This window comes from Dromaius novaehollandiae, chromosome 18, assembly GCF_036370855.1.
Source record: "Dromaius novaehollandiae isolate bDroNov1 chromosome 18, bDroNov1.hap1, whole genome shotgun sequence".
Classification (NCBI taxonomy): Eukaryota; Metazoa; Chordata; class Aves; order Casuariiformes; family Dromaiidae; genus Dromaius; species Dromaius novaehollandiae.
In genome coordinates this window covers 10,831,855-10,844,688 of record NC_088115.1, presented here as the reverse complement: position 1 = coordinate 10,844,688, position 12,834 = coordinate 10,831,855, and the positions used below count along the sequence as shown (strand labels likewise).

At 39.8% G+C, this 12,834-nt stretch overlaps 1 long non-coding RNA gene across 1 annotated transcript in view; it reads right to left on the bottom strand.

Moving 5' to 3' along the window:
* The window catches only part of LOC135330261 (uncharacterized), a 342,066-nt gene extending 330,119 nt beyond the window's left edge, over positions 1-11,947 (bottom strand). Inside the window, exon 1 of the long non-coding RNA XR_010392159.1 lies at positions 11,783-11,947. This is a non-coding gene — a long non-coding RNA (uncharacterized LOC135330261). The remainder of the gene's footprint in view (positions 1-11,782) is intronic.
* Positions 11,948-12,834: the final 887 nt, after the last annotated feature.

The following is a 12,834-nucleotide window of genomic DNA, read 5'->3' as shown; positions in this document are numbered from 1 at the left end:
GTGTTTTCAGACTTGCCCGTTTATACTGGGGCACCATTCCGGCACCAGCCTGGGGCCCGGTGCCTGGGAGGCGGGCGAGGAGGAACGCACCGGGCTTCTGGCGCTGGTGGGAGGCAGATGCCTCTAGCAAGGACGGAGGGGAGTGCAGGGCCCTAATGCTACCCCACACAGAAAGCTTATCTTCCTGGCAGATAGCAAAAAAGAGGAATGGACTTTTATCCTCTGCAGCCCTCTCCTTCTTTACTGTCTTATTATGACTTAGTGCTCCTAACTCCAGTCTTCTGATGGTTTTTCTTTTCTCTGATGCATTTAGTTTAGCCTTGCCTCTACAGAGTCTGGCAATTAAAAAAAAAAGAGGAGCAGCTCACAATAATGTGGTTTGCTGGCTATCATCACAGGTTAATATAGCGATATAGCTTGCAGTCTAATGGCTGGATTTCTGCTGGTGTAAAGAGCCAGAGCACCACTGAAACTAATGATTCACACTACATGAGAATCTAGCTCGAAACCATCCAGCTACCTTAAATCTGCCAGCATCATAAAATGTCACAAATTTCCCTTGTCCTTCAGTTTTCCTTGACAGTATTTTGAAATGGTATTTCTGCAGAACATCTGAACTTTGATTGCTGTCTCTTCAGATTATAAATATGCACAGTATCATAGCAAGCCAAATGCATGCATACTTTGATTTTTCTTTTTTCCTGATGCTCTACTGTTCAAGACATGCAAACGAATTTTGAAGCTCCAAACCTCCTTTATCCTAAGTTACTGGTAGCCATCCTTCCCCCAAAATGTGTGAACTGTGATCATTTTCAAGTGTCTTGAAAATGTTTTTTTGCATTAGTTGTGTTTCAGCTGATGACATCCGGCATCTCATTCGATCTCACCTTTTCAGCATCCTACAGTTCATTATCAGCACAGTCACTGCAACGCTTCACCACATGAGACAAAACGGTTGATTCTCCAAAGGACGAATCAACCTGGCACATGAATGCAAAGCTTTTAGCATAGTCACCTCTATTTACTATGCAATATTTACTTAAGCTGATATCTGGGAACACTACTTCCAGGCCTCAGCTATACACTCCAATTGAGGCATTTACTGACTAGGGCTGATTATGTCATATGCAAACACTGGACTCTTTTTGTTCGTTTTTTTGTTTTGTTTTTTTAAAGGATGCTATCCATCTGTGGAATCAACAGCACAGAGATGGAAAGCACGTTCAGTTAGGGCTCTCTAGCTGTGCACTGCAGATAAACAATACAAAGACATTTGATTTTCTGACACCTCAGGCAGCAATTTGGCCAGAACACTAAAAACAACAATTCTAGAGTAGACAGCATGCAAAGACTACCCCTTTGCTTGCACTGAACACAATACCTTCAACAGTAAATAATCTGTCAACAGCAGTTTGTAGCACCTGGGCTCCTCTCTTTATGGCAGACGGACACATTACTGGCAGACCTGATTCTAGAGAATATCCAGTAAGAATACTAAAGGAAGCCTTAAATTAACAACTTACCAAAAGCTAGATTTATGAAGTAAATAAGCAAACCACAAAAATCAAATCAAAATATCTGCCGCTAGCAGCTGTCAGGGTTTGGTTACATGATGAACTTTTACAGACATTGTGATGCCATGACCTTTTTAGTACTTTTTAAAAGCTGAAAACTTTTTTTTTCCCCTCTGAAGTGACCCATGAGAAATATGATGGCTTTATTTTCTGATCTTACTTAAAACCCCAGAAACAAGCTGCTATGACATTTCCTAAAGAAACCTAAACTTGATGAATTTGCATCTCTTAAAGCATCAAAATGTATGATCAAAAGGTCAAGACAGAGAAGCCGACTCAGACTTTATTATGGCTGGCAAATGATCATTTCATAGCTTCCAGACCTAGTGAAAAGAGCCTTTCATTCATATTTCAACAGAAGATAGTGCTCATTTTTAACTTTTACATGTAAGAGTAGTAATATACAACAACTTTATTTTGATACATTTCTTTACTTATAACAACTGCCAGAGAGCCTATTCCTTTGGGTATGTTAGAGCATCTTCTGCATGCAGCAAAGTGTATCAGCATATCAGCTTCTTTGGGAAAAGTCAAGTATTGTGACTTTTAAAAACTTTTTTAACCTTATAATTATAAGAACATAGGCTTACAGAGCAACTTAGCTCAGTTGAGCAAGTCCCTCCCTGCTCTCCACTGATGTGTATACTGATGATTCTGCTATATTCCATGAAAGATAAAATGCAGAGAAATCCAATATGTTGCCTCTCCTCTAGGAATTCATTTGCTGATAAATAGTTATTCTGTCAAGAATTGTAACAGTGTAGGGAGACATCAAAAGAATTTGTTCAACTTCCTCCTTTTGCACAGAACACATCTGCAGGGGCTGTACGGCGCAAGCCGTTTAAGAAAATAAAATATAAATCCCCAAATTCAGGGCAAGCATTGTATGGAGCATATACTGACGGATCCAAGCTGTAAGGTGACTTCGCTATCTTTAAAAGGTTACATGTGGGGTAGCAATAGGTTTTAAGTGTCCTACACTTCTAACAAAAAGATGTGTTATTCAAAAAAGATAAAATGCCCCGGAACACAAATGAACTGTGCATATGCACCTCAGCCCTGCTTAATCCCTCAAAACAAGGCCCATCATGTCTTTTCACTGTAACATCTCCTATGGTGTTTGGAAAGAAATAATTGAGTTTCACTAAACCACCAAAATTTTCTTGAAAATTATGTTCTCTCCTACCTCTGTTTTTTTCCCTACATTTTTACTGTCACTGCAAAATAGGGTAGGAAAAATAAGATAGTGAGAGGAGCAAAATTTCAGGACAGAACATTTTCAGCTAAAAATTTTCTCAAAAATGTTGATTTATAAGATGTTGAGCAGCACCTTTTTTAAGCGAGTAAGATATGAAAAACTATGACATATATTCATGAATAAAAATACACCAAAATTCAGATAGTGCTAGTTTTATTCTTTGGTTAATCTATAAGCAACATTTTTATTCACCTTATTTAAACACTACGTTGTTTCCCTCTGAAACACTACACTTCACTCCTTGGCAGATTTACATTCTTAGAGTATAAATAACCTATTAAACTTTTTTCCTACTAAATCCAGTCTCCAGTTCCTTCGTCATTCCTGGCAAATGTCATGTAATACTGAAATACACTGCAGAACCCAGATCTTGAATCTTTCCTACTCATGATGAGGATGGGGAAAATACACTAACATGGCTTTTTGGTTTGAAATTTGAAGACTATCTAAGATTTTGGCTTCAGTGTGGCACAACTGAAAACATAATATAGATTATGATAATACAGTTATGATAACATATAATACAGATTACATTCATCAGAATTTAACACAATTTCAGTTTGGAAAGAACACAAAACTCATTTCAGGAGGACCAGAGGGAAAAAAGAAAACAAAATCCAGCAACTACTGTAGCAAAAATGAAGACATACAGCAGTTCTGTCTTCTCCCCATATATTCAGAAGAGGGGATACACACTGACTATGGAGTCACTGAAAACGTTGACTTTTCATGGTAACCACAGCATCGTAAAGTCCCAGGTACTCACCAGTGACTCCAGTACTCACCGTGACTCATCATCTGCTGTAACGCAGCCTATGCAGGGTAACAAGACTATTTTCATAAATACCTTGCTTTTCAAGCACTTAAGAGCATGTCTTAAAATCAGACTAACGAGGTATTTCTGTTAGTTACAGGGATTGTTTTGCATGTGGTTGGCAATTCAAGGTCGGTACCCGTGCTCTTTTTTCAGAGCACCACATTTTGGTGTGGACACGCCCATGTTCCAATCCCAAAGTCCAAGCTAAGACAAGGAATATGCATGTGCAAGACGTGACGGTGCCCCAGGGCGGAAAGATGCAGCATGGTCTCCAGGCCTACCTGCCACCTGCCTCGCCTTGCGCATGGGGAGCAAGGAAAGCTTATGTATCCACCAAAGAGACCAAACTGCCTGGGAGGGACATTCAGCTTCTTTCTGACTGCAAGATAAATTGCCCTTTATTTCCCATGTTAGCTCATGTGTTCTAAGCTCTTAGGATTATACGTACTAAAAACTGTGAAGAAAGCGTTGAGGCTAAGAGCCAAAGATCTGACAACTGGACCAAAAAATGGGCTGCCTTCTCCGCCTCCCACACCACCCCGAGCCCCCAGCAACGCCACACCAGCTCCTGGCAGCACAGACCATTTTTTTTCCCCCCACTTCTCTGTCAAACCAAATGTCAGCGGGGGACAATCCCTGCTTCACCGGTGCCATTCGGAAATCTAACCATGCTAAATACAGACTGGCTCGAATGCAGCCCTTTTAGCAGGTGTTTCATCATTTTGGAATGTTTTTTTACAAACTTTTTGCAACAAGGACAACTGGGCCAGCAGCAAGATGTCCAAGAATGTATTTTATTGAAAGTAGCTTAAAACTGTACTTCCATGGTTTAGACCACTAAGTGTATACCTTGTGCCGCAAAAAATGGATTCGATACACACCATCACCTGTTTAGCTGTAATATCTTGTGCTAAGGCTATTTCAGAGTAAGGATAACTTTTGGAGATAAGGCCCTCCCAGAACCAAATCACTAGATCAAACATGTATGTCCTTATTTCTTTCAGCACCCTAAGAAATCCTTACATCCTTGCCCTGCTTCCTGAGGCCGCCATCCCAGGAGTGCTCAGACTCGCGCAGCCCGTGCGCCTTGCGGGGCTAACGTAACCGCAAGAGCTTATTTCTGACACGTAGACTTAATTTTTTATTAGAAGCTCAGCAGCTCGCTCTTTCCAAAGCTGCTCTGAACCACCTCAGCCTTCACCGCACTCCCGTACGCTCTCAGCACCTCCTGGAGCCTATTTCAAGCCACTGTCTGAATGTTCATGTATTCCCCAGGGCGGGGGGGGGGGGCTCTTTTTTGAAAACAGGTCCACAGTTAGTTTCCTCTGTCCGTGTTAAGTAAGAAAACGCAGATGTGGATGTTTCGGATTTGAAACTGATAGCTTCAGTTTTCCTTTTGCCTCTCAAAATAATACTCAGAGTTATTTTTGCTCAAGAGAAATAAATCATCAGATAATGCATTACCTAACCTTAGAATTATTTCCACTGAAAGCACCACTACCACCAGCATTAATTTTCAATAACCCATATTTATGTTAAGCCAGAAAGTGGTGGAAAGTAATTGTCACTTCTGTGACTGTTTCCAATGTTTTATTCTCTTTAGATGCAACTGAAACAGCAATATTTTTGCAGAATGTATATCAGTGTTACACTTCTGCATAAAAGATAAAGTCAAAGTATTCTCAGATTGGAGTGCACTTCAAATTCAGCCTCCCAAAATACAAGCTTTTATGCTCCTCCCGTGGCAAGCGAATTAAATCGAGGCCTCAATGTGTTGGGACTGTACACGTAGCCAATATAAAACAGGTGAGGTGAAAATAATTCTCCTCTTCTGAAACTACAGAACAAGCGTGTGAATGGTTTCAACCGTTTCCAGATGTGTTAAATCCCAGTCTGTAACCGAGAAGTATAGCCGCTGTCACGCTAAGACCACCTCATGGCACAGCAGAGCCCCAGCAGAAGGGACAGGTTCTAGCCTTGCGCTGCCATTTCCTAGTTTCAGTGCGACTACAACCTGGCAGTACCTCCTCCAAAGCAGTGCAGACATAGATGAGTGCAATCCCATCAGAGCAGCGTCTTCTGAGAAAGTTCATGTGCTCCAGTACCTATAGAGGAAATGACCCAAAACAGTCCACGCCATAGAGCAGGTCAGTGTTGAATCCAAAGGCACCAAGAATGCCATATAACTACTTCCTTGAGTCCAATCTGGGTCATATCCAGCACAGGCTCATACAAAAACAGAACTGGAGAGGACCCCCAGCAGTCATGATGGCCATCACTGTTGCCTCAAAACAAGGTCAACTATACCCTTTTCTCAAATATTTGTCTAGCCTCTTTCAAAAACCCTCACTGCAAGACATACAACAAGCTCTCTGCACAATTTCTGCAAGTTCTCATGTATCCTTAGAGATGGAGCATTTTTCTAATACCTAAGCTAGATCTCCCACTGTTATTATCTGAATAGCAATTCTAATGGCAATTTGGATCAAAGGAATATGCTTTTTATTGTGGTGTGAAGAACAGTGAGATGACATTAGTCACTTCGCTTTCCAGTGACTGCCAACTTTTTACGATTAGTAGGGCAGTAAATGAAAACAAGACTCCTGTGGAATCACAAGGAGTCCCATAAAGCTTCTGTCCATGATTCAAAGAAGCCATTTGCCACAGCTAAGTGTAGTTATTCTACACAAGCAAATATTTGTTTTCCTAGAGAACAAAAATAAAGGTACAATTAAAAGAGCTGAATTTTCATCTGATTAAATTTGGGTTGGAAGAAACAATTCAGGTGAATTAATAAACTACCTAAGCTTCTCAAACAAATTTAGAGTTTTGTATGTGACTGAATATAACTTTTCTGGATGCAAATCAGAGGAATACCTGGAGATTCAGCTACATTATTTGAAAAGCATTTGTAATTTCAATGGATTATTCAGTTGAAGAATGGACAAGTTGTGATTTTCCTTGTAAACACAGATATAACTTCCAAACTCTTTGAGACTTCTGTTTTGTTTACACAGAATAAAGACAACACTTAAAAAGAATAAAATGCTGGCTAGGATAAGATATTGAAAAGCTAAATAAATGCAGTTAAACATGGCAAATGCATTTAAAAATAAAATACATTTCCAGCAACACTCCACTGAATTTCATTACTGAGGAGCACGTTGCACAGATATCTTTTCCCTTAACTGTGCATTTCTCCTTGAATTGTTTATGCCCTTAAAATGTAATTAGACAAAGTCTGCAAATGCAGTACTGGGATCTAGAAACAGACCCAGACTGACTCAACAAGACTTTAGACAGGTTTGAAACAGGGAAATCATTCATTAGTTTTATTTTAGATGGCATTAAAATCTCATAATTCAAGCAAGTGACATTTTAGTCTAATTAATGGCAAATCTCAGTAAGGCAACTGATCAGAAAAAGATCTGCTCTTCTGGACCTACACTGAAAAGAGAAAAACAAAATCACAAATTAGGCTTCTGCAACAGACTTCAGAAGTCCTGATTTCCCTAAATAAAACCTATCCTGTCAGCCACCATGACTGACATTTCTATTAGCTCTGTAAGTTGCAGTGCCAGCAAGATGCAATTTGTGAACATCTGGACTTCTTTGTAGTCATTTTTATTGTCAGTCTATCCGTTCAAAAATTTCTCATGTGGTTTCTGAACGACCACAAATAACCTGTATTAGAAGACAGAAACAGCGAGCAATTGAAGGAAGGCCACAGAGGTTTCATATGTTTGCATACAATAAACCAACCTTGAGCTTCATGACTTTATTTCCTATGTTTGAGAATGACTCACCACTAGAACCTACCTATGGCGTGGTGAGATACACCTGCACTAGCTTTTCTCTTTCTCAACTGTAAGACAAAGCCACTTAAAATCAAGCAGTAAGGAAGCAAAAATGCAGCACTAAACAAATCAAAACTTCGTGAAAGATACCACTCTTTGACAACAGCTACAAAGAAAAAGAAATACACATTCTCCTCTGCTTGCCTGCGTTGCGATTTTGGAAAATTACCTTATGGCACATAGATACAACTCTTCGATTAAACCCCATCCTAAACATGTGTTACCATTAATGGCCCAATTTTCCAAACACTAAGCACATACATAGGCACAGTAAATCAGGATTATTATTTATATTGAAGTACCAGCACAGCATGTGAAGTTATGCCTTTTTAAGATCAAGGCCTACAAAGATGAAAACAGACTCAGAGGAACACATGGCTTCATTCAAAATTTCTGCATCGGATCAAATCACTCAAACTAAACATACGCAAAGTATGATGTATTTTTTATAGTAAAAATATTCTGCATAAGATGTAAAGCCAAAAAAAATATAACATACACTGAAAGCGATCAAGATTTTTCCATTATTCTCCCAGCTCTGGTGGGATTTCTAGCCCTAGATATCTCACATATTGGATGTGGAACACGTGGCACAGAGACAGAGGTATCAATGACAGAACAGTGAAGACAGAACAGCGTGGTTTAGTTGAGATATTCTGCCTTTAAGTTTCTATCCCTGATTCTCTGATGTCTCTGGCTATGCCTATTTTCCTTCACTCAGAGCCTCTGTTTCGGTACTGCTGTAGTAAAAGATCATTTGAAAGTATGGTGTTTACTTATCTCACACAAAGCTTCTCCTGTGCTGGGACATTCCCCTTCCAAAGAAGCTGTTACTTATCTGTTATATTCCATAGTCCAAATATCCTGTGAAACAATAATTTATGGCTAACATAATTTAGGAGATAACAAATAGCTTATTAGCTGTTTTAATACACCGAGATAAAGTTTGACATAAGATAAACCAATGATTTACCCACCCTCAAAAAAAAAAAAAATCTTTCTTAATGGAGATGGATGAAAGTCTAAGAGATATCTCAGCTATTTGTGGTTATTAAAGATCTTAGGACACGTTTTGCTCAAACAGGTATTTCGGCCTCAATGCCTTCATTACATGTAAATACAAAAAATGAGTTGTTAACATTTAGCTGTGTAGCTGTTTCTCAAGCATGCTCAGATTCATCTCCCTGAAGACCACCACACCAGGGTATCATTCAGACCTGCCTTCAGGTTCTGGAAGAAACAAGCTAGGGAATCACACGCTTACAGGACATACTTCATCTGCCTGATCATTTAGGCAATACTCACAGAACCTCGGAAATCACCATATTGAAGGAACTATTAAATACCATCTTCTTAATCAACAACCACTAAATATTTAATAGTAAAACCAAATGATTTGGAGAGGAGCGTTCTTATTTCTTGTCCTTATTTTCCAGGGGGAAATACCATGGCATGGCAGCATTAAAAATAAATATATTTAATAATTTCATACAGGTAAGTCCTCTAAAGTGTTATTGTACTTTTAAGTCGTACTTAAAACATTCATTTTATAATAGTGTGGTTCATCCCATTAGAAATTTATTTGCTGAAAATGGTTATTCTGTCAAAAACTAACAGTATAAGGAGATATCAAAAGAAATAACTTAATTCATTTTCTACAGAACAGGATTTCATCTTTATGCTTTGCTTTGAGATGGGTTTTGCAATACTACAGTGTCTGTGTCACCGATATAACAAGGACAGGTTAGAAACACACAATCTTTCATTTTGCAGTACATGGACATTTAGTGATGTGCAACCATAGTGGAGCAGCTCAGCTGGTCGGTATAGGAAATTTAAACAAGACATTAAAGGCAACTTACTGTGCTTTATGATTAACAGAATTTTAAACATATGGACGCCTCAGGCTTGCTTGAACTTAAACTATTCCTGCATGGTACAGAGTTCTTAAATGCCAAGAAATACATTCTCAAAAAAAGCTGGCACGAGGGATATGAGCTTGTTTTTACGCGTCTGAGTAACATTTTCATTGGGACTTCATTGCGTGCAAGAGTACATACACAGCATCAAGTTGCATTATAACCTAGCCCTTGCGGCTATTAGGGGTTCAGCTGAGAATTACACTAATTTTTTTTTTTAACTGCAACAAAATATGCTTTATGTCACGCAGCGGGACACATAAGCATGACTGAAGACATTAGTAAGGCTACTCTAAACAGCAAATGACAGCTATTGATTGGTGAATATACATCTGACACACAATGATGAAACCTCTCAGAGAAGTCGTGTTCTCAAATGTAATACGGCAAAAATCAGTGGGTTTCCAGTGCTGCCGCACGGACTGATGGGGAGGAAGGGATGAGTTCTGAGGGGTTTTGCATCATAAATTACACGCACTCCAACATAAAGCTATTCAAACAGATTTTCCTCAATAACAAAGGGAAATAAGGAGTTAACCAGATAAGAGAGGTTGATCTTTCACAGAAGAGCATGTTCTATATGCATTTGCATTATGAGAACTTCATACACATCCATCCCAACCACAACACTTAGCTCATGAATAAGTTCACAGCAACACGGCCAGTAGAAAGTGGGCTCAAATACTCAAAAGAAAGGTGAAATTACTAGTTCCTCTTTTTTTCTTTTTTGTCATGCCATGGAAAACATTAATGTAGCATGCATCTCCCTTCCCTGCTCTTAAGGCCAACTGGTTTATAGCTACCCTCTTAGGCAGACTGAAGGACTCTCTGAAAAAAGTTATCTAGTTACAAATGTCAAATGCATTTACACATTAAATTATTCAAACAAGCCATTTCAGTCCTCCAGTAGAAAAAGTATTTTCATTACTTGATAGACCTATTTTTTTAAATAGTGAAAAATGAAATCAAAACATTTTTAAATGTATCCTGGATTGCAATATGCAACTTTCCAGAGATTACGAAGTCCGGGTGGAAAACTAATATCTCATCTACTGCTCATTCAGATACATAAGCAAATACACAGACTCTGCAAAGCTCCTAATTGCTCGCTAATAGAATCTATGATCTTCTTCCTGAACATTTTTATTCTTGGCAAAATTTTCTTCTTCCTCAGGAGTCCAGTATCAGCCATAGTTTACCACATAAATCTCCATTAAAATTAAAGATGGAGTTTCCACCCACCCCCATGTGTATTCTTTTGCATTTAAACTGTAGTTGTGACTACAGACAAAAAGGATTCATCTTGTGGCTAAAGTGCCTGACTGGGGCTCAGCAGACTTGGGGCTTAAGTGCTGTTTGTATCACAAACTGTATTGTATATAATACTGGGGGGGGAAATCACTTAACATTTCTGTTCCGCTGTGAATAGCAAAATAACATTTGCCTAATAGCCCTAATCCTGCAGACAGTTACAGCAAACAGAAAGTTAGGTGTGAGAGTAATTTCATTCAAGTTAAAGTTTGCAGGTCAGCTCACATCACCCTGGGGAGATTATCACTAAGTGGAGAAAGCGGGGCAGCTATTTTGTACACTGTATCTGTATCTCCAGGTGACTGAGATAATTGAGTTATTTGGGAAATGGGATTTAGAGAGAAATTTATTTCTATGAAAAACCAAGCTCCACATGGGGTCACTCAGCCAGGATCCTGGCCAACCTCTGCATGTTCCCCACTACAAGCTGTCATCCGCCAGCAGTCTCTGAGACTGAAGGACTACGACGGGCTCCATCACCACCAGAACCCTGCTGTCATCGGGAAAAGTTCTGCTCAATAGCACCAACTGCTCCCATTTCTTACTGTCCTCTCCCATGTCTTACCTACTTCTTTCTCTTGGACTTGCAGCAGCTCAGCTCATGCTAGTGCTACAACACTTGTACTTTTTGAGCACTCTGCACCTTCTAAAATACTTCCACTGCATGCTTAACTATTGCTTGCTGCACTGCTTTCTTTCTTGTGCCTCTGAAGCTCACAGAGGGTTTTCAAGGCATTGGCACCTATACAGTTAATTTTAAAGCTTAAAGCAGGAAAATCACCTCCAGGCAAACCCCTTATGAGTAGTAAGTACTGCCATTCATTTCTAATCCCTGCGCCTCTACACCCACAGGAAATAAGTGCGAGAAATATGGTTAGCATGAATCATTTATGGTGTTTCCCTAGCATGAGAAATTGTTTTCCCTACCTATGTGATCAGGGTGTCCATTTCAGTTTGTCATGGCTCTGAGAAAACAGCAGCGGGTCAATACAGATGCAATTTTCTGCCTATATCCTCACAATGGCAGAGTGCCAGAGCAGGCTCACCTAAAATGCAGCTGTTGCCCTTCTGCTAATTGCCGCGTTGCCTACTTCTGCGCCGAATCCCAGAGCAGCTCCCTCCAGCCCGTCACTCAGAGGACGCATCGCCTCAGGAAAGATACGTTCTGACATAGTACTGCAGAGTAATGAAGTTGTTTGGGCAGTAACGAACTGAAAACCTGTGTGGAAAGTTAAAAAGATCTTTAAATAGAATCCTGGAATCATCATGTTTATAATAATTTTCATTCAGTTCAGTACCGTGAGCATCTACAGCTGCTGATAACTGGCTTTCCAATTATGGTGTTCACAACAATAATCAGTTTAAAACTAACACATCATCCTCCCTTTCCCCTGAATGGAGAACTTGAAAAGCTTTCTGAGGAGGTGCGAGAAGACATAGAGGGAGCAGAGAGAGAACATCACAGCAAGAGGCACTGCTCCTTCTCTCCATTCCTCCACATGCAGCTCACCTCTAGTCAGGGACTGTACAGACAACTGTGAGCTCCCAAGCTCTCTGCCTGATTTAAAAGACAAAACAAAAAAAAGACTTAATGCACCTAACATCTCTAGGACTGCTTTCACTTTAAGCCAAAAATAACCACCCTGTGCCTGACAGGATCCTGGAGGCATATGACAGCAAGATGCTCAACTAGAGCAAGCTGTGACTCCTCGCTGCAGATCTGGCTCTTGTAAACTCAGTAAAGAACCTACGCTTAAGTTTCACTAGTATGGCCCTCTTAACCCATGTCCTGCAGGATCAGAGAGTCTTGCAGAATAGGTCAAAATAACCGATGCAGTAGTTCTCTCAATTCTGGCAGCAATGACAACACAGTTGGCCCAATCCCGTGTTAGCAAATAAATCCAGGCACACTATAAACTTCAGGCATAGACAAAGATTTCCCATATTGGAACTCCTTAACGCAGCTACTTTCTTTAGCAGCTGGTTACATACTGCAATAAATTATGGAGTTGAAAGAGTTTTCAGGTTTATACTTTCTCAAGTTGCAAAGCCCTTTCATAATTCTGATACATGGAAGATGATACTTTTAACTAAAACA